We start from the raw sequence: 23,045 nt of genomic DNA, 5'->3' as shown, positions 1-23,045 counted from the left end.
AGAAATTGGAGCATAATCGCTGATTATTATTGGATGTATTTTGGAAGCACTGTTTTGAGCACCTGAGTTATTTATAAGAAAGTAGTCAATTCTAGAGAAGGAGCGGTATACTGAAAAAAAGAAAGTGTATTCCTTTTTGTGTGATTTTTTTAAATTCTCCTTATGTCAGCCAGTCCAAAATCATGCATATATTAATCTAATATTCGGGAAGACTGTGATTGTTTGGTATTTTTTAAATTTGAGCGGTCTATGGTTGGATTTAGTTCTATATTAAAATCGCCACCTATAGTAATTGTTGAATTAGCTGACAAATTGGTCAGATGTGAAAAAGTGTGTGAATAAAAGCTGGATTGTCAATATTAGGGGCGTATACATTAACTAATGTGTATGATTTGTTAAATATAGTTGAATGAACAATTATCTATCAGCCTTCTGGATCAATTATTGTGCTATTTAGTGTAATTAAGAGGCATGGCTCCTGCAGGTCGGGCCCATCGGGCAGTACAACCACCGAGGAAGAGGCACCGACCCCGGGGACCCACTACCCGTCCCCGATGTGCTATTTAGTGTAAAAGGTGTTCTATTATGATTATTGATGCTTCATTTTAAATGTAATTAAATCTGTTCCTGTTTACACAAAATATTAGCAGTTTATTTCACATTTACCCCCCCCACACTTACTGTCCTGAAGGTAAACCAAACCATGACATTAAAACCAAGGTACATATTGAACTGTGATTTTTGATGTACCGTTACACCCCTAGCGGTTATGCATTTATGTCGTTTCCATTCTAACCAGTCCCCTGAGGGCAACCATAACGATGATATGTGAATGAAGTTTGACACCCCTAGGTTATGAGATTCATATTATGGACAACAATACAGTTTGGATCTGTTATTGCGCCCACGGCGTCAAGACTGCCTTTGTTTGAGTTGACTTTTAAGACAAGCTGGATGCCTGTGATCTCTGTTTGGGTCCAGTCATCACAAATTATTTAGGCCAGTTTGGCAAAAGGAGAGAAAACTCACAGCTAGAGAAAAAGACATAAAAACAATTCTGAAAGAGTGACTGAAAGCACAAAAAGCAAAAAGACAAAAGGAGAAGGTGCTTGTTGTGTTAACGTTTCAGCGTGTTGTGATTTGTGTTTTGTGTAAAGAGTAAAAGGGGAGTTGGTGCCGGGGGGCTTCCAATGCATGTTTGGGAGACCGGCTTCTCTGTGGTAAAACGTGAGATTAGCCGTAATCTCCTTGTAGTTGCGTATCAAGATGTTGCTAAGACATTGATCGGACCGGTTCCTTAATTGATACCACCGGAGGGCCGCCCGCCATGGGGGACTGTATGCTTTTTTTCTTCCTTGCATGTGAATCCAGGAGTGATTTATTTTTTATTTTTTTGTCTGTTAGAAGTGGATTTCCTTCCCGATGGCCGGGATGAAACAGAGCGCTCACTTATCCTTATCTAATCCCGGTCTCCTGTTGTCAAAGTGTATCCCCCTGGGAAACACACAGGCGCAGCAGCGAGGAAGATGAGGTGCGATCGTTGTTACACTATTACGGGATCCAGACAGCGTTTTGATCTGTACCAACATGATCACACATACAAGCACCCCAATGAACACACAATGCAATCACCGATTGAGGCTTTTTTCTTTTTTTTACCCTGGTAATCAAGTCCTTAGAGTCGCTCCTCCAATTAAACAAAACAAGAATAATTAATTTGTGCTTTTCCTACATATTCATGAGCCTCGTCGATATGGGCAGAATTCCATACATTACGGTTACACGTGTTCCCGGATTATAGATGATATTTAAAATTGCTCAGTGTTCAATAATCTAAAAAACGTCACAGAGGACGGAGGAAATCTTGTTTTGTCTCCGCAGAGCTTGTGCACGTGTGAAAAACAATAGAGAATACATCCTGTAATATGTATTGTTGCACCTGGATGAGGGCAGTGTGGCAAGGCCTGCAGAGGGGGCGATGATCAGAGGGCGCTAACCCTACACACTCATCAAGCCTCTCCATTGGGACGCAAGTGGAGGCGCGCCACAGAGTGGAATAGAAATGCTGTGGACCAGAAAGAAAATGGAATAATTTATTCCAAGAATAGAGTGAAAGGGATTTAGAGAGTGCATGTGTGTGTGTTCATGAGTGTGTGGGTGTGAGTGAGGGACAGGACAGTAAAAGGAATGGATTAAAGCCATGTTGAGCGGGTGCAGGAGATAGAGCCGGCGCTGTGGCCTGACTTTTTTTTTTTCTTTTCTTTTTTTCCTCATCCATTTCACTCTGCGATTGAAAGAAAATTCAATTGCCACTTTCTGCCCGGTGTGTAAGCGAGAGAGCGAGGGAGGGAGTGAGAATGAGATCAACTCAGCAAGTCATTTCAAAGTAAATGTGCTAATAAAGTGTTAGGTGCAGGAATTAAGAGATGCTTGGAAAAAAGCTACACTGCAAGAACTTTCCGTATGCCTTTTCACAGCTCAAATTCAATCAGACTATCAAGATAAATTTTCAAGATTTTCCGGAACGTTACAGCCATAATAAATTACAGACTCACTGCATGCACATTAAAAGAGATTATAATGTGTCATAAACAAACTACAGACTACTCCTCGAACACCTCGGTTCATGATCGTCACGTATTTCGTATACAGATATGTATTCAAGAAACAGTCCCATTGTTAATCTATTTTAAATTACATAATGTATTCAAGAAACAGTGCCATTGTTAATCTATTTTAAATTACATCAGACAGCACTCTGCATTCTGAAGACCCTGGGCAGATTAGTGTGATATGGCAATGTATACAGGTAGAGGCTGAAATCTGATTGGATAAGAAAATCTAACGTCCACATACACTACTGGAAGCAGTACAGCCAAGAGAAATGCTACGGAATTAAGAGAATAAATAATAAATCAATACAAGTAATTCCATTTTAAAATGTGTCTCTGCTTTGCATTGAAAGAAAACAAAATACAGGGGGTCCTCGGTTGTGGCAAAAAACGTTTCAATGTTACGAACGGCACACTAAACTAGTTTACACAGTGGTGTAAGAATATGTCATCATACGAAGGCACACCCAGTTACCTACGTACTTAATGTTTTTAATTTTTAAAATGTATGGCCTAGTTGTATGTGCCCTGCGATTGGCTGGCAACCAGTTCAGGGTGTACCCCGCCTTCTGCCTTGACCCTTGTGAGGATAAGAGGCTCAGAAAATGGATGGATGGATGGCCTAGAATTGCTTTTCATACGAATCAACTGTAATTACAACATCACCACTGTGTTAGTGTAGGCTAGTGATACACTACAGCCGAACAGCATACAAATTCCAGATACGTCACTTTTGTAGGAATGGAAATCCATTGGAAATTGAGACCTCAGAAGGGAAGAAAGGAAGAAAGGAAATGAAAAACAAAAGAACAAGAAGATAAAAGAAGGAATGAAAGAAACTAAATGGTCAAAATAGTCTTTATAATAATTAGATAATGTAAATTTTTGTCTATGGGTAAAAGTAATGCTTCATATTAGGATCAAATCAAAATCTAATAATTTGAAACAAAGTCATACATTTTGCTGTCACAAATTAGAGTATTTTAATCATAAATATAAAGACTAGTTTTTTAAAAGTAGATCCAAAGTATATTTTTGTCAGGGACTCACATGATCCATGGTCCAGCCATGATCACAAGAAGTCATGCTGGTGGTTTGTCACAACAGAAGTACATCCTCACTGGGTAGTTCCCCGAACGCAGTAGTCATTATCTATTGCAACTTGAGCTTTGTTTGTTTCTAGACATCCATACCAGATGGAGGAACTTGCCAGAGATAGGAAACAACAGGCCGTAAGAGACATACAATACAGAAGGGGCAAAGTAATAAAAGACTCTTTAACGATGACGAGTATTTAAACAACCCCCCATCAGCAAATATGGCACTCTGGATGATTGCGTCCTGTGTGAATTTAACAATTTAAAATCTTGCATTATGTGATGGATCTTTTTTTGTTAATCTCGCTTGATCCATAATTAGGTACACAAACAATTTAGTGAACATTATAAGAGCTATATCAAAACATTTGAATCTATAAAGAGAATAATCCTCACATTTGATTGAAATTCGAAATCTCATTACATTGAGCAAATGTACAGAGAATTGTATATAAGTTGATTATGTGCCAAGCCTTTTTGATAAAAAAAAAATGTGATTCAATATGCAGTAAAATGAAATACAGATACAGTATCACATTCTAAAATGAACCCTTTTGATTATCATGGCCTTGCAGTAAATGAGAGTGAGGAGTTCCCTCATTAAAATGCTCAAATAAAGTGCAACTTCCAGGAATTTCATTTGTGCACGATTTAAATTTCACTGCTGTTCTGCAGAATGTGGGTCACGGTAATCAAGGGGGAAATACTACACATTCTGTAATAGCTTCATCAACAGGATGCAAGCTTGTTCCCAGATAGTAGCTTGCTTCATTTTTAAACAGTAAGTCATGTCATTCTTTGGACATTTTTGGACCATTGCACTAATTTTGACTTGTTATTTCAGATGACAGATGAGGTTAGATTGGAATCCCCGTGGACCATGATGTTTGCAGATGACATTGTGATCTGCAGTGAAAGCAGGGAGCAGCTGGAGGAACAGTTAGAAAGATGGAGGCATGCACTGGAAAGAAGAGGAATGAAGATTAGCCGAAGTAAAACAGAATATATGTGCATGAATGAGAGGGGTGGTGGGGGAAGAATGAGGCTACAGGGAGAAGAGATGGCAAGGGTAGAGGACTTTAAATACTTGGGGTCAACCGTCCAGAGCAATGGTGAGTGTGGTCAGGAAGTGAAGAAACGGGTCCAAGCAGGTTGGAACGGGTGGAGGAAGGTGTCAGGTGTGTTATGTGACAGAAGAGTCTCTGCTAGGATGAAGGGCAAAGTTTATAAAACAGTGGTGAGGCCAGCCATGATGTATGGATTAGAGGCAGTGGCGCTGAAGAGAAAACAGGAAGCAGAGCTGGAGGTGGCGGAAATGAAGATGTTGAGGTTCGCTCTCGGAGTGACCAGGTTGGATAAAATTAGAAATGAGCTCATCAGAGGGACAGCCAAGGTTCGATGTTTTGGAGACAAAGTTAGAGAGAGCAGACTTCAATGGTTTGGACACGTCCAGAGGAGAGAGAGTGAGTATATTGGTAGAAGGATGATGAGGATGGAGCTGCCAGGCAAGAGAGCTAGAGGAAGACCAAAGAGAAGGTTGATGGATGTCGTGAGGGAAGACATGTTGGCAGTTGGTGTTCGAGAGGAGGATGCAGGAGATAGGCTCTCATGGAAAAGGATGACGCGCTGTGGCGACCCCTAAGGGGACAAGCCGAAAGGAAAAGAATTTCAGTGTGTTGGATAACATGGACTGCAATGTATGTTATGCTAGGTTCCCCTGCTATATCGCAGCTCATTGTTTTCACCCCCGCGATATCGCTTTTGTTTAAGCGATCATCTTTTTAATGGGTTTTTACCGTATCTGTATCTGGGAAAGGAGAGCCACAGATGTACTTTTAAACGCTTGCACACCGGACTACTGCGCAGGGAAAACAGCGGCTCGGCACAAGCTTGTCCATATTTAGTGCTGAGGCGAAGTGAGTGAACAGAAAGTTGCCTGGTGCCTTTTCCTGCTGGTTTTGATGTAAAGTAGACTGCAGCTCGGCAGTATGGATTTGTCACTGTTACAACTGAAACCCCTGGCATTACTAAGTATAAGGAGGAGGAGATGAGACAGACACTCACACGCAGACTCATCGAGGTTACACGCCTCTTAAAGGCACATACGTGTACACAGACACTATAATATGCACAGTATTTTCCATAGTTTATATGCTTTCAATGTTTTGTTTTTTGTTTATATACATTTACATGTTCAAAAGGTGTGTTTTAACAAGTGTAACAACTATTTTTGAAAAAAAAAACAATTATTCCAAGTTCTCTCTATATTGCAGATTTTCACCTATTGCAGGTGGAACATACTGTATCTCCCGTGAAATGGGGGTTCACTGTAATCCATATTAAAGCCTTCTTGGGCCATTATATCTGCTCAAAATAGAGAGGGACAATTGCATCCAGCCCAGAATGTTAAGTACATGCCTCTGTGTGCACACAGTGCATATGCATTTTTTCTGTGTGTGTGTTTGTGAGAGAGTGATAGAGAGACAGAGATAGCAATACTTACTGTTTGGTTGTTTGCTCAGAGCTAAACAGATGCGTAAATAGAGATAGGGGAGTCCAGTCACATCAGATTAGACCAAACACTAACATTCTCAACTCACGCAAGCGCACACGATGCTTGCACAGACACTAAAGTGGGTGGAATTGGCAGGAGGCAAACAGGCACCAGCGTAGCAATGTGCCTCAATCACACACCAAGCCTTTTATTAACCATAACAGCAAAACAGCGCAGTGCGAAGGAATGTGCCTGGAGAGTGGATTGCTTTGTGACACGCGCACATGCGCGAGCGCGCGCACACACACACACACATTGTGGTGTAAAAACAGTGACGACACAAACCATCACATGGTTCATGAAGCCTAATGTCGCCATTCCGATATCTCCATGAGCCTAAGGCAAAGAGAAACGGAGGGTGAGCAAGATGGGAGGAGGGGGCAGCACACTGGTGAGCTAATATGATGAAGTGATTGATGAATGCAAATGAAGATGAATGCAAGTCCCAAATAGATAAGAGAAATGGGCAAAGTATAGTAACAGCTTCACCTTTTTCCCATAGCGCAAAGTTCGGGGACAGTTAACGTATCACGCGCAGTGTGGTCCAAGAACACACGCCACCCGTCTTTCCATGCCATCTGGAGCCCAATCAGCTTGATTAGCCCACGTCCTAACCCTTATTGCCATATGGGCAGTGTGCTAAAAGTGCCTGTAACAGCAGAGTACATGTAGAGTCACACACAGCCATTTAGATTCTTAATTGTGTGTCACCACATCGTCCTTATATTCATTCCATCACAGAATCGACCTACATGGTAGAAAAAAAACAATCTTTTAATCAATTAATTAATCAATCCGACTTGTACGTGGAATCTTAATTCTTCTCTTTGCAAGGGATTGAGTACAATGGTACACATTTTTTGGGGGTAGAAGTCCTTTTCTATTCCAGCGGGACTGTGCCCCACTGCACAATTGGGATGCCCTACAACAGTGATTCTACATGAACGGACTAAAGATTTTGAAATGAAATGTAAAAATATTTTCATGTAAAGTGTTATTCAAATATTGTTGTGCCTTAAGATAGGAGGTTAATTCGATGCGTGATCACGCTTATCAGTCAAAACACGAATCTCAAATGATATTTCTGCATTAAAATTAATGGAAATGCCATTAATCTGTTTCAACCTCCCACAAAAAACAACTGTTTGTAATGTGTAGCACTCTATAATAATACTAGTACTACTAATAGTACTTCATAAAAACATACAGTAATGACATCATTAAATGAAATGTAAATAAAAAAATTCTCACACATTTTTTGCTTCGATTAAATTGGCATTGTGCTTCTTTCTTCTTCTGTGTGCGCGACTTGACCGTTTGAAGCCAGAGAGTAACACACGAACTTTACAACTGACTCAGTAAGCTACAGTAATAATAGTTATTTTTCGCAATGAATAAAGAAAATATGCCGCTGAGTAATTATGTTGTCTGTCTTCATATGTTGCTTCACCGTTTGTGTGTTCAAATATCTGTTGCTTAAATGTAATCTCACTCACACACCGCGACACCAATGCAAAAACTTGTAAGATAGTTCGCTTGTATCTAAGACACCACCGTATACCATATCCTCCACAAAAAGGGCTTTTTAATTTAATTATTACAGGCGGTGGTGGTTGGGAGTGGACCAATATTATTGTTGTTGCTTTCATCGCGGGGGTGTCATTGTTGTTGATATGGCTGTTGTTGTGCCCATTGTTCTTTCGTATGAGGAGTGTGTTTGTTGAACTGCTCTATGTGTAAAGTGCCTTGAAATAACTTCACTATACAAATAAAATTGACTTGGCTTGATGAATGAGAAACAATATTTTTGTGAGAGGGACAGTCGGGTCAGTGCAAGGTGAGGTTGTCTTCCATTGAAAATTTTCCAGACATTTGCTCATTCCCATTTGCGGTGGGACATCATGTCCTTGCCGTGAGTAAAGTTACAAATCAAGTGCGACACAAAGGCGTGTTTGCGACACGACTCAGAAGACCATCCGTTTACTGCTTCCAACAGTAAAATGTTGATTCAGCAGTGAACAATAGACCACTTGTTACTGTGGGTGGTGTAAGAAACAGTCACATACAGTTGCTATTCTATGTTTTATTCATTATTATTGTTATTTCAGTCGACTAACCACATAAAAACTAAGGAATAATAAAAAAAATACATCAAATAAATATCTATCAATTTTATCTTATCCTCACTAGCGTCACAGGTGAGCAGGGGCCTATCACAGTTGACTTTGGGCGAGCCGCAGGGTGAACTGGTTGCCAGCGAATCACAGGGCACATATAGACAAGCAGCCATTTGTGTATGTGTGTGTGTGTACACGTGTGCATGGGCACATATTGGCATCCATCTCATATTGATCATTGTTTAATTAGATGGAACGAAGGTGTGCGTCCATCATTTACTAAGCCCTCCAGAGGTCAGACAATTCTGTCAATGCATGGGAGACCTTTGACCTGCCTGTGTGTCACTATATCATGACCAGGAGATGAGTGAAGTTTTAATTTGCGAAAAAATGTATATTAAAGATATTATGGTGCATATTGTTTATCATAGATACCTTTATATTGTTACTATATATTTTATAATATTCTATTATTATAACTATTATGAAAATAAAGTCATAAAATTAGTGTAGTAGCATTGGGCTTGAGATGACTGTTCAGTATCTCATGAAGATACTTTATTATGTTTCACAAACACGACAACAAAATATTGCAATTTTAACTGTAAAAGATTTTACAAGAAAAATGTCATAATACACAGATTTTCTTTTGACAAGGAAGTCTTAAGAGAATATTGTTGAAATTTTACAAATTATTATATGAGGTGAAAACAACTTTCAAAGAATAAAGGGCTATTGTTCGGAGATAAAGTTTTACAAGACAAAGTTGCAATTTTTACGATTAAAGTCAGTGTTAATAGGGAGTAAAGCCCTAATTTGAGAGTGGAGAGGGAAGGCGGAGATCTTAGCTAGTGACCTTTGAATGACCTCATTTCAGGCCTCTCGGCAGAAAAACGCCTGGATCGGGACTGCATGGACGGTTTTAATTCATATTTCACATGTTTATCGAGGCACCATAGAGACAATATTACATCCCAAATACGAGAAAAAGTTGGTTTGGCAAAATATGTCCCCTTTAAGAGCGGCAATAATGGGAGAAAAAAGTTGTAATTTTAACAGAAAAAAGGCACAATTTTATGAACCCCAATACTGGTAGAATCGTTGTTAAAGTTTCGTTTGTTTTTTTAAATAAAATATTATTTGTATAAGGGTGTATCTGCATTCAGATGAGGACTGTTGAGCTTATTGTCATTACCACTTTTTGTTTTTGAATTGACCCTTTTTTCTTTACTGTGTGGCTCTAATACTTCTCAAACATAAATGTAAACATATTGTCCATTCGCGCATTTTCATAAATTTTTTTTCACCCTGCTGAAATGGTTTGAAAGAAATTACTGAGGAGATGCACGGCGGCCGATGACGCTAGTAAGGATTTTCGGTTAATCATTACCTCCATTGATTACCGCTGACCCCAGTTTACGCACAAAGGAGGATAACCACCTATCCCAGGCAATAAACAATCACACAATTGCATACACTGTTCACCTGCTATAGTGTGTTATTTTTGAAGTGAACATTTTGTATGTAGGTTTACAGTATAATTATATACTTTAATGCACTTGCATGTGGGAAAGGAGATCTCAGTCACCGATGCATTTTTCAGATATTTATAGAAAGCTGAGAGAACACTAAACCACATTAAACCTGATTGACTGAGATCCCAAATAGCAGGCGCTAAATTGCATGTGACTCTAAATTGCCCGTAGGTGTGAATGTGAGTGCGACTGGTTGTTTGTTTTTATGTGTCCTGCGATTGGCTGGCGACCAGTTCAGGGTGTACCCCACCTCTCGCCCGAAGATAGCTGGGATCGGCTCCAGCACGCCTGCAACCCTAGTGAGCGTGAGCAGAACAGAAAATGGATGGATGGCTAAATTGCATGTACACTCAAACACACTGCGTGTGCTGTTGGTGGGTGTGTTGTTCATGATCACTAAGATAGTGATCAGTTACTAATATTCCAAAGAGTATTTCCTAAATTGCATGTTTACTGTTGGCAACAAGTGTAAAAGTGGAGACTGCCAGTATTTTAAAAAAGGTTTTGCGCTTTATGTAGCGCTGATGGTTTTCATCTTGGAACATTTGGGATAGCATCACAAGCACAAAATGAAGTTTGAAGTGATGGAATTGGAAGTGTTAGTTGAAGAGGCACGCAAACCTATTACTGAGTTACAGAAAATAAATGATCGATCCCATATTAGGGAAGCCAGCAAGCGTATAAAAGCCATGTTTTGTCTGATTTATCTCATACCGAGCGTGTGGCACATGGATGTACTGTACTTGCTCATCCTGTGTAACGTGTTTTAAATTTGGAACATCACAAATGGAAAACTGCTCTTGGAGAGGCAAGCACCAATTTTCACACGCCGCTGAAATCAAATGACCCAGACACAAGGAAATGCAGAGTTGAAGGGAGTTTTGTCTTATGAACAGTTTCAAATAGGAGTAAGTGTTCGCACAAAACCTTCAGGCTTTGCACTAGGAAGCAACTAAAATGTCAGATGTAGCCTACTAGAACATCTGAAATTTATTTGGGGTTAATCAGAGGCACTTGAAACGGTGGCAGGTGTGTACTGACTCTGATTTAACATGAGTTTAAATGCGATTGGTTATTTTTTAACACAGCTAGAACCCAGCTATGAGAGGGTGTGCACACTTGTGCTACCACATTATTTAAAAAAATTATGAAATTCTATAGATATGTATAGGTCAAATTAATTGTGAAAAACGTTTTGATTTATTATATATTATTATTATAGATGCCAATTATTTATCTTGGCATCTTTTTTATTATTATCCCCAAACAGGTATTTGAACAGGGGTGTGTAGACTTTTTCTATCCACTTTTCATAATGCTAACCAGATGACAGTGGCATGTGGATCCACACAGGTTTTGCTGCACCCCTGTTTTGCTTGGGGAGGCAGAACTCAGCGATAGGACGGAAAGGGAGGGCACTGGAAACGGATGGACGGATGGATGAGGAGGAGAGAGGCAGGGCGGGAGGGGCTAATGCAGAAGAGCTCCGTGGAGGAGGAGTAGCGTGGCGCAATAAGAGGGCTGAGTGGTTCTAGTAAATATTTATATTGCATTATGATACGAGCAGGAGTGAAAGAGCGGGAGAGGAGAGGTAGTGAAAGGAGAGTGGGGGCGAGCCGGGGGGTGGGGCGGGAGATAGATCCTCCATCCCTTTATTAATTTTATTCCGCTCCGCTAAGTTTAGCATTCAACACGTGTCGCCAGTGATGGAGGGAGGTGGGGAGGGAGGAGGGAGGGAACAGGAGAGAGAGGAAGAGAGAGAGAGGTTGACGGTTGCTAGGTGACGGGGCACATATACTGAATTTTAACCAAAGAACAGGCAAAGCAGGAGCGAGAGAGTGTGTGTGAGAGGGGAGATAGTGAGAGAGAGGGAGGACAAGAGAGAGGAGAGGAGAGAGAGAGGGGGAGAGAGATCGCTGGATACATGTAGAACATATATGTATGTATAGAGATATTTTCCCAACGTGTGTGTGGGTGTGTGTGTGTGTGTGTGTGTGTGTATGTGTGTGTGTGTGTGTGCATGCATGCGCGCGTGTGTGTGAGTGAGTGAGTGAGTGTGAGGAGCCAGCGGGAGACACACGCACGCTCTCTCTCGCTCTCTCACGCACACACACACACACACACGCACACACACGCAAAAACGGATACCTCAAAACGGAAGGATGTGAAAAAGGATGGAGGGACGCAGGGAAAGAGGGGGGAAAGGCTGGTGAAAAACAGTAAGTGCATTTATTTTCATGATCTTTGCAGTGCTTTCACACACGCACGAATGCATATATTGGATTAATTGCGGCTCGGGCAGTAAGAAGCGTCATTGACACAGAGGAGGCAGTGGTTGGGGGGGTGGGGGGGGGCCCGGGTGTCGGCATGTTCGGCCGCTCGTCACATAGAGACGGACGGCCGTGGGTGGTGAGGTGCAAGCGGCTGGCGCACTGGAGCTTTGACCCTTCTGTCATTGGTGCGCCTGCCAACTCACCAGCCGCATGTTGCATCTCACACACACACGCGGACGCCGGCATTCCGTTTAGTCATGAACCGAAATCTTTTTGGAGAAGGGGGGCGAGATGAGAGGCATTTGTCTGCAAGGAATATAGTGAGTTTGCGCTCTGTTGTTAAGTCTTAAAAACACCGGTGCGCTGCTGCAGCGGTACCGCGCACCGCTGCAGATGCGTGATCATATCTGTTGATGCTCATTTTGCCCGTCTGCATGTGCGTCTATATGCTCACTGTTTGCGTGTGTGTGTGTGTGAGTGTATGCCGCAAGATTTCCCAGTTCATCCCGATGATATTGGCGGGATATTTGGGCGTGAGAGAGGCAAAACGCCACTGGGAGCTCTCACTGCTTGCCACCTAGGAATCTGACTCAAAACACTCTGACATCACAGATGCAGCAGCTCGTTTGGGGTTTTTACATTTCATTGTTGCTGTGTGTGAGACATTAGGAGTTTGTCTGTGTGTTTCTTCCATTGGGATCACACACACAACTTTTGTTTCTGCCTTGCGGTACGTCACTTGAGGTGAATAACAAACCGCCGCCATCATCGGCATCATCACGAGCCCTGGTATTGTTTGCCTTAATAAATCTGTCCATAGAGACCACCAAGGCTAAGGATCATACTTTTGACCACAAGAAAGCAACCTGAGTGGGTTGTTTTCTCTCAGATTTGCTGCAGTGATTGGGAATCTAAAACCCACAGTAATTGCCTTCATACAGATGAATGCGTTGTTTGCGTGTATTTCTCTGTATGTGTGTGTGTTTCACAAATTAGCTTATATCCATTTCAATCAGCTCCTTTGCACCCACAGGTGACCGCGCTCATTGTCTGCACACAGGCACACTGCAGCGGTGCACCGCAAACGCCGCTGGCCGCATAGTCGCGCTTTCGGTGTCGGGGGCTGAGAACATTTTGGGGGGTAGGTGCTCAAGCCAAAATTGTTCATACTATTAAGAAATAAAAACTGTAGTATATATTTAACTTATGTATTTATTCATGTTGACACAATCAACACGGTCAATAAAAAAATATTAACACCAAGGAGGTGAAGGGAAGCTATAGTAGATAAAAAAAAAGTCTTCACACCCCTATTCAAATGACAGGCTTTTGTGGTATACAGAAATGAGACCAAGAAAAATCATTTCAAAACTTTTTTTCAAATATTAGTTAACTTATACCCTGTACAACTCAATATAAAAAGTGGAGAGGTGAAGTAAAAATAAACAACTGAAATTACATGGTTGCACAAGTATAAACACTTTCTTATAAATGGCTGTGTCCAGAATTAAGCCATCAATTTCAAACTCATTTTAAACGGGGTTCAACACACAACTGCCACCATTTAAAGTGCCTCTGATGAACCCTAAATTTATTAAGGTAGGAGCATATGTACAATCCTCCCAAGGACTTGAATAAATGCTCCTCAAATATCAAAACACTTTGGGTGAAATTGATGAAAGAGAGGGTAATTTATATATTTTTTAAATATATGAATGAAGAAAAAGAAAATTGGGCTGGAGCAAAAAGAGCACTTATTTTCATCCAGAGCCAAAGGCCAGGTTCTTGAGCGCCATTTGGGCACTATGTGTGCACGTGCCTGCGGCGCGGTATACTTACAGTTGCCCAGAGAAAAGTGCGTTGTGGGAGTTTGTATGAACAATGAAGGGCAGAGGAGAGCAGAGGTGATGGGAGAGACAGGAGGTGTGGAGACAGAAGGGAAGGGATGACAGAAGGTGCGAGGAGGTGAGGGGAACGCATTACAGGGGACTCCGGGGAGAGATTTGTAAAGGCAGCAGAACAGAGGAGGGTAAGATGAGGGCTGGTGGGAATTCGCGATGAAGGCCATAGGAGAAAATGTGAGTAATGTTACGAGACAAAGGCGCAATCTGTGACGGCTCGTAAGTGAAAACTCATAAATCAGTGTGCTCGTAAGTTGAGGTAGCGCTGTATATCATTTCACAACTTTCCTCATCTAATGCAAGTTGATACTCAAGCTCATAATATTACTACTTTAGTCGTGTAAAATTATATTAAAAACTTATTAATTTACATGTGCAACAACTAATCGATTCTCAAATTAATCGATATCTACTTTGATAATCGATGAATCGTTTAGAGACCTTGTTTTTTAGTTAAACAAGGGCTCTGGTCCAAACGCTTGGAATGTCAGCCTCTCAACAGTTAATATTCTCAGATCAACGATCAACATTTTTGTCTATTTTCTGTCCTTTTGTTTCGTACCAATCCAGTTACTGAATCACAATCAATTTATTTTTGTGCAGTTTGTTCAGTCAATTCAAAATAATGTCATGTTTTTGAGCAAAGGGATGAAAATTAAAACTTTTTTTTATCCAATTAATTGATTATCGAAAAAAATCATCAATAGATTAATTGATTATTAAAATAAGCATTAGTTGAAGTCCTAATAATAATGAAAAAAACCTGTATTTCAGTATTTAACAGTATTTATCGTATTTATTATTATTATTATTTTTTTACTTTTGTTACTTACAATTGCATCTTTTGTTTTTAAAATTCTGACTTTCTTGTGATATTCCAACTCTATTATCATATTTCAGGGAATTTAATTTCGTATTACAGTATTATTAATTTTATTATTATTACTGATGTTGTTGTTCTTTCTTTTTTCTTAGAGAGGAACAAAATCAATATTTAGATATTTGTTATCCTCCAAACACATTCGCCTCATCAAATAATTATGAAAAAACAGTATTTCAGTATTTAACAGTATTTCTCGTTTTTTATTGTTTTTTTTTTAGAGCATCCTCTCCCCACAAACGCCTCCCATGCATCACCAGTGATCTTTATAAGACCACTAATTAAGGTAACGCTCATTAGCATACAACATAAATTAGTCTTTAACTCATAATAACTTTAATTAGAGGTTGGTGCTTTTGTGTGATTATAGCACAACAGAAATAGCCCCACCCCCCAATACAATTGTTCGTCTGCGCGTTAAGAGTTGCATTGATGAAGCGGTTCTATATTTACTTTGTTCAGGAGCGCTGTTTGACAACTGTCGCAGATGTTATCGGAACATTAGAGAGGCCTGCTATTGGTTGCTAGCACTTCCATTGGATTGCCTCAGACGGGGCAAACTTCACAGATGACGCACGCCATTTATTATTATTACAAACTTCAGTTCAATTACCGACCAGGAATATGCCAACTTCATGAAGTTAACTTCAATAACGCATTAGTACAAAAAAATATGCTTTGGAGAAAGATGGTGGCTTGGGTTTACAGCAACCAGCTGAGTATTATGTCATGTTTTGTCACAATACTTTTGACTTGCTGCCAATGTTGAGCTCATGTTCTTAAAAATGTAGAAGCAATTCGATGGTCGTTCCCAGTTTCCCCACTTTATATTTGTCCCATCTAGCAGCAGAATATTTATTCTCATTTTATTTTATTTGCAGTGCTTCACAAATGTATTAAACCACCTGTCTTTACCTTTTGGTCTGTCAGACCATCCAGCACCAAGTAATGATTTAATGCACATTTCAGTGAGCTTGCTATATTTGACCATTTTTTAACAGAAATGAGGAATTTAAAACTGAATTAATCTTTTTATACTTAAATTCCCAAAGAAGTCAGAAATTCAACATTCAACCACGACATTTTTTTTTCCTGTAAATGAATACAGTTAAATAAATATAATTTGACATCATACTGTAATTAAGAAATAATAGTGTCCTTTACTATTTGTTTGTAAAACAGTACATTTGAAATTTGATTGTTATTGAAAGCACAAAGTACAGTAGAATTATCACCTCCTGACTAGAAACTTATGGCAATGACTGATGACATGCATTTAATGGACAATACACAAATGAATTGCAGTTGATGCACCTGGTGACAGGTTGGTGTCATATTTGGATTGAGGGATTATTGGGGTCATTTTCATACAGCATAATTTGATAAATAATGGTAAAGACACTTGTAAAAGAAAAAATTGAATGAAACCTACATATGGCGGGCGACATAACCCGAAGTTGTGCGTAAATTGGATCACTAACTCACGTTAACACAGTAGTAAAGTCATAATGAAAGTAAATCAGAGGTGGCAAAAGTACTCACAGTCTGTACTAAATTACAGTAAATATTTGGATGAAAAACAAGTGAACAATATTAAGTAGGTTTATAACTGAGGGTGCCTTCTCGAGCGGCCTGACTATTCTAACCCTAAAACATTGAAAACATTGGAAACCAAGGATCCCTTGTACAGTAGTGCCTTGCATGACTTGACTTATGAGTTTAATTCGTTCAGTGACCATGCTTAAAACTGAAATCACCAATATCTCAAATCATCTTTTCCCATTGAAATGAATGGAATTCCCACCTCAAGCCTTTTTAGCACCACATTGTGCACCCTCTGGTGTGCGTGCATTGCTACAAACGAAGAAAAGTTTTGACGGGACTCAGTAAGCTGCAGTAATATTAGTCGATTTTCATGAAAGATAAGTAATATATTCCTGTGAGTATTGTTACAGTATACTGTTCGTATACACTTGTTTCTCCACTGTTTGACACACCGTTGACATACTGCTGGTATTTGTTAGCTTGTCCATAGTGCTTTTTATTGTGTGTTCGCATTAAGCCAGCGGACTTTCCTTAGGAAAAGTGGGAGTTACAATAAACAGCTTGAAGTCTCTCTTTTGAAGAATTGCTCATTATCTCCCAAACTGCTGCTTGTTGTGTAATGAGTTGAGTTGACTTTACTGCCACCATGTAGCACTTGAATCTCAAAGTTTTGCTCAGGTCAAAGCAAAAAAACAAAAAATAAATAAAATAAAATTAAAAAAACAACAGCTGATTGACAGCTTGTATCTAAAAATAAAAAATTTGATCACTCGTAAGTCAAGGCACCACTGTACTGTTTTTTATTTTTATTCTAAGGGGGAAGCACACGAGAGGAAAGCAGCTTAAACCTGTTATAATCATAAACTATCTGCAAAATCGACATTAGCAAAACAAAGTCGGAGCTTCCAAGACACCGTAAGATGTCAATCAGCTTCTGTTAATTAGATGTTAAATTGACACTACGGCGTATCCGATGGTGACAAGATGACGAGATAAACAAAACTAATTTACTTTGAAGATGTGGAAACCAGGAGCCAATTCTGTATCTCACTGTACTACTACTACTGTAATTCTTTGAGAGAGTGACATGATGTGAAGGAGAGGATTGTTGATGAAATTGGACAATGGTTTACCACGACTGCAACTTTTTTGTGACTCTCTTCTAAGCAGAACCCTTCAACGGACCACGCCTCCATGCGGCCCTAAGTAGAATTTGATTTTGGGGCCCTTTATTTCTGCCAGTAATATTGATTATTCATTGTTAGATTTCCTCTTGAGGGATTTAATGAGTATAATAAATTGAAAAATACAAACAAAGAGCAGACTTGGGTTGATTTACACAACATTCCAAGTGATAAAGCACAAAGTGGGATACTGAATTTCATCTAGGCCAGGGGTTACAAACATGCCCCCAAGGATCACATGAGTAGCCCGCGGGCCTGTTGTAAAAATAGCTCACCAGTGATGGGACATTGGGATTTCCTCTGAATTTTGTAGAAGTGATCATTTGAAAATGTTAATACTCGCAGACATTTATAGAAGGAAAGTATTTCATAATGATAAGTATGTTTCCTACCTTGTTAAATCATTGTTGATAATGATTGTGAGAAATCTTTAACATGATCAGTGTCTCTTCAAATACTGTAGATAAATATCATTATTATGAATTATAACATACTGGTATGATTAAAGGTCATTTGAGCAAATTCTGTTATTTCAGAAGTGTGTATCAAACTGGCTGCCCTTCACATTAATCAGTACCCAAGTAGCAGCTTGCAGTTTCAAAAAGGTTGGTGACCCCTAATCTAGGCCAGCGATTGCCAACAAGAAGCCAGTGACACACTAGTGTGCCGTGAGAGATCATCAGGTGTGCTGTGGGAAATGATCCAATTTCACTTAATTTATCAGAAAATTATTATTTATTAATTCAAATTATTTATTTGTTCATTTATCTATGCTATTGACGTATTATGACAGGCAAACAATGAAATGCTCTTCCATTAATGGGCAGAAGATTCCATTAACTTGTGTATCCACCTGTTGCTGTTCGTACAGCAGAATAAGTGATGGCTTCCTGGGTGTATATCAGTTTTGTGTGCAATGAAAAGGGCCCAGATTTCACACTGAGTAAGTCAATTTGTGATACAAGATTAACACCATTATCAACAGTATTTAGCCTATATTAGGGCTAATTTTATTTGGTGGTATGCCATGAGATTTTTCCAATGTAAAATGGGTGCCTTGGCTCAATAAAGGTTGGGAAACACGGATCTAGACCTATTCAAAGTAATAAGAAATAAACCAGTGTACTAAGTTTAAATGAACTTATATTATTAACCAACTATAACATTACGCAACAATAACGCACGATAAAAAATTAAGTGTTAGAACAAATGAAATCAGTTAGATATATAACAGTTACTCAACGTGTACAAAAACAAATAAACAATCAAATATCAAGCAAATACTATATGTAACCGAAAAGTGGTGATGAAAATTGTACAAAAAACAATAAAATATGAGTTCTGGCTCAGCTCTATAAAATCTTGAATAATTAGACCGTGAAGCCAAAAAGCTTTAGTTAGCTGTTCGTCAATTTTACTCCCAAAAAAATTCAATTAAAAAAAAGACAAAAAACTACTACTCCTGGCTCTGTGGACTGTCAATTGCTCTTGGGGCCCCCCTAGTGGTTGAGGGGACCTAAGCAGATGCTTAGTCGGTTTAAGCCTTGGGCTGACTCTGTCCATCCATCCATCTTCTGAGCCGCTTCGCCTCACTAGGGTCGCGGGCGTGCTTGCCTATCCCAGCTGTGATCAGGCAGGAGGCGGGGTACACCCTGAACTGGTTGCCAGCCAATCGCAGGCCAAAATACAAACAAACAACTATTCGCACTCACAGTCACACCTACGGGAAATTTAGAGTCTCCAATGAATGCATGTTTTTGGGATGTGGGAGGAAACCGGAGTGCCCGGAGAAAACCCACGCAGGCACGGGGAGAACATGCAAACCAGGGATTGAACCCGGGTCTTCAGAACTGTGAGGCTGACGCTCTAACCAGTCGTCCACCGTGCCGCCGGGCTGACTCTGCTCCCGCATTAATCCAAACTGGATAAATTCAGGTATATTAATAACTGTCTTGATAACTAATGAAGTGAATTGGTTCCTATATGTCATAGTCTGTCGGTACCTACTTGTGCTAGTATGCGTCCTTGTTGAGGCAACATTGCTTCTCCTATTGATTTTTATTCCCCAAACAAGCCAGGTTAATTACTCGTAAGAAACCAATCTACGTGAATGAACAAATATGAGAAGCATCTGCAATGTGTGTGCAAGATTGGCAAAGTTAGCATCAAAGAAGCAGCTGTCGTGTGACATTCCGCTAACCCAACATCAACACGTGGCTCGGAGCCTTTGACTACCATAACACTCTTATATAACCTCATTTGTTCCAGTCGCAAGTAGAACAAGTCGCCAGCCTTTCCAGCCAATCGCATGTGTGACGGCATATAGAAATGATTTCTCTTTTCTCTGTGATTCTTTCACTCAGCTGTCACCTCCATCATTCACCAGCTCAGCCGCATCTCCAGGCCATCCTCCATGACGTCGTCTCAACCTCCATCATCATCACGCCTGTCCTCCAGTGTGTCCATCCCACCTAAATTCATAAGAGCGCTTCCTAAGGCTGTTCCGACGTCTGTTCTTCAATTTAGTGTTAAAATATTAATTGCGCTTAAAATTTCTCTTTTAATTTTATGCGGTTCTCCTCATTGAAATGCCATAGATGTACATCTGTAGCTCGTGGATTAAAATATGAAGGTGTGTCATAATAATTACAGTGGCTATAAAATGTCTACACAGCCTTGCATGCCAGGTTTTTGAGATTAAAAAGGAGACCAAGACCAAAACATTTTGTGACCTATACAACTTGTACAACACAGTGGAAAAAATAATCTTCTCGCGATTCGAAGTAACAAAAAACAACTCAGATAATGTGGTTGCACAAGTGTGCACACCCTCTAATGACAATCACATTCAAGCTCATGTTAAATGGGAGTCAGCACACACCTGCCACCGTTTAAAGTGCCTCTGATTTACACCAAATAAATTTGAGCTGTTCTAGTAGGATTTTTGACCTTTTTCTTTTCTTTTTTGCATTCTAGCAGAAGCCAGAATGTTTTGAGCTAACACTGACGAGTATTTGGAACTGTTCATAATTCCCTCTACCTTCCCCAGTTATAGCTGAAGAAAAACAGCCCCAAAGCTTGATGCTTCCACCAAAATGCTTTACTGTAGGTATGGTGTTATTTTAGGAACGGACAGTTCTGCGTTTGACCCAAACATACCTTTTGGACTTTTTATATCCACTGTATATACAAATCTGGGTTAGGCCTACATAGGAGGGGGACTCTGTCATAAACTGAGGGCCAAGTGCAATTGTGAAGCAATTGAGGCAACATGGAGTACATGACTTAGCTGTAACCAACAGAGGTGCTTAGAATTCAGTCTGACTGAAGAGAACAATTGTCTGATGTTTAGTTAAGTCTGACTGTGGAAACAATTGTTGTCTTGAATTAATGTTATCGATGTGGAAAAAAATATACATTTCCAATATTTATGGCATATAAAATTAGTACAAAATATAAAAAAATAACTGAATGATCCATTCTTTACCGCTTCATTCAGTCAAGTAAAGTAAAATGTCTACTCTCTAGTATACATTACAGGATCTCTTCAGATTTGAGGACTGAACTATTTTTGATAGTTCCACTCATTCCGATATGTTATGCTAAAATGCAAAACACTAATTCCAAATACATCAAATATATTACAAACAATGTTTATTATGTGTGTGGCATTTGACGACCATAAAACAGAGTGTTTAAGCATCACTTATTGTATTTTTTCCTTTTAGAAAATCAAAATGTAACACTAATGATTCACTGACAAGTACTGGCTTTGCTGTTTAATTTGTCTTTTTCACAGCAGGCATTTTGAATAAGTAAAACATAAAATTGTTGTACATGTACAGTTTGCAGGTTTCCATAAAATTTTGTAGAGGGGTAGTGCATGAGCCAAGGAAGGACCCATTACATTTTGGTGTGAATTTGATGAAAATTTTAAGAATTTATTTTCACTATTTGTACCACTGTGACATCAGCAAAACCATTCACACCTGTAGGAATAATAATGGTCTCTATCTGGTCTATTTACCAGGAAGTAAGCTAACTAAAGCGGGTTACAAACATCGATAACCAGGCCTAATTTCAGCATTTTCCTCTCTTCCTGATCAAAGTCAGCAAAGGCCCAATTTTCGGATGTCTCTAAAAGATTATCATAAGCGATTATCTTGTGCTGTGGAGTGTGGAGGGATTTTTCCTCCCCAATTTGCTCGGAAAACAGTTTGGGCCGACATCTGATTTGAGATAATAAATATTGGACCGGTTTAACATCGACGATCCCAAAAAAAAAATAAAAAAAAAAAGGTTGAGCGACAACTAAACAGCCGGAGGATCACGACCGGACCGGATGAGGCCCAACAAGAGCTGAGCCAGAACTAATTCAAATATTTAAAGAATGACAGGGAGTCATGTAATGAGCAGGTGGAGATACAAACAGACAGAAAGGAGGAGGGCAGGCTGGCAGAGAGACAGAGAATGATACGCACATGTACGCGCAGACACAAATACACACACACACACACATACACACAGTTCACAAACCTGTGCAAAAGCCCATCGCCTGTTTTGGGAATAACAGTCTGGAGGAAGCTTACAGGCTCACAACTTCACATGACTGCATGCAATATAGAGTCACACGCATGCATGCATGCATACACACACACACACACACACACAGAGAGGATGATAAGCGCGGGTGGAGAAACATGCAGGAATGTTTAGCATCATGCGGTGTTTTACAGCAGCATGGCGCAGTCCGTCACCGTGATAGACGCGCCGGGAAACGACAGCGTAAGTAGTGATTAAAAAGAGGAAATGGAGGGCATTCATTAAAGTACAGTGGCCCGTGTCAACTGAGGGGCTGCCGTGTCAAGACTCCCGGGAACTTCCGTAGCTCTGGTCTCGCAAGAGAACCCAGTGAAAGGCAGCATTCCTCGTTGCCTTTGTGCTGAACTTTGTACCGGATTAACCTGGCAGCGGGTGCAAAGTTGCCTTTTTTCCTTATCGTTCAAAAGTAGCTTGGCACAATTCTCCTTTCAAGTTTCTATGTGAAATTCCTGCATGAACAGGTGCAGCCTGTTCAAGAATGCAAATATGAGTGCTTGCAAGTGAATGGAATTCGCACAGCGTGTTATCAACAGAAGATGACAAAAGCCCTCTGATGAAGACGGCGTCATGTTTGCTCATTTGTTTGAATGAAATTCATCCCTGCTTGTGAATACCAGCAGCTTCTTGTAACCCCCCTCCTGATTTTTAGCATGATAAAGAATGAGGTGCAATATGCTTTGAAAGCAGGTAGTGTGACTCAGGGTTTAGTCTCAGTTCAAGTTTCATTACTCATTTTTAGGTTCTT

The 23,045-nt window shown here is 40.0% G+C and overlaps 2 protein-coding genes across 4 annotated transcripts in view; one reads left to right on the top strand and one right to left on the bottom strand.

Annotated features, from left to right (window-relative positions):
- The window catches only part of pitpnc1b (phosphatidylinositol transfer protein cytoplasmic 1b), a 98,343-nt gene that overhangs the window by 42,687 nt on the left and 32,611 nt on the right, over nt 1-23,045 (bottom strand). The window lies entirely within an intron of this gene.
- The window catches only part of LOC133480080 (glutamate receptor ionotropic, NMDA 2D), a 92,746-nt gene continuing 81,367 nt past the window's right edge, over nt 11,667-23,045 (top strand). For 2 of the 3 annotated variants that reach the window (XM_061777739.1, XM_061777743.1), the window contains exon 1: nt 11,667-12,134. The gene's annotated coding sequence lies outside the window, so the exon portion shown is untranslated. The remainder of the gene's footprint in view (nt 12,135-23,045) is intronic. The other variant, XM_061777740.1, reaches the window with a different exon arrangement.

The sequence above is a fragment of the Phyllopteryx taeniolatus genome, chromosome 6 (genome assembly GCF_024500385.1).
Source record: "Phyllopteryx taeniolatus isolate TA_2022b chromosome 6, UOR_Ptae_1.2, whole genome shotgun sequence".
NCBI classification, from domain to species: Eukaryota; Metazoa; Chordata; class Actinopteri; order Syngnathiformes; family Syngnathidae; genus Phyllopteryx; species Phyllopteryx taeniolatus.
This window is presented reverse-complemented; position numbering and strand designations above follow the sequence as displayed.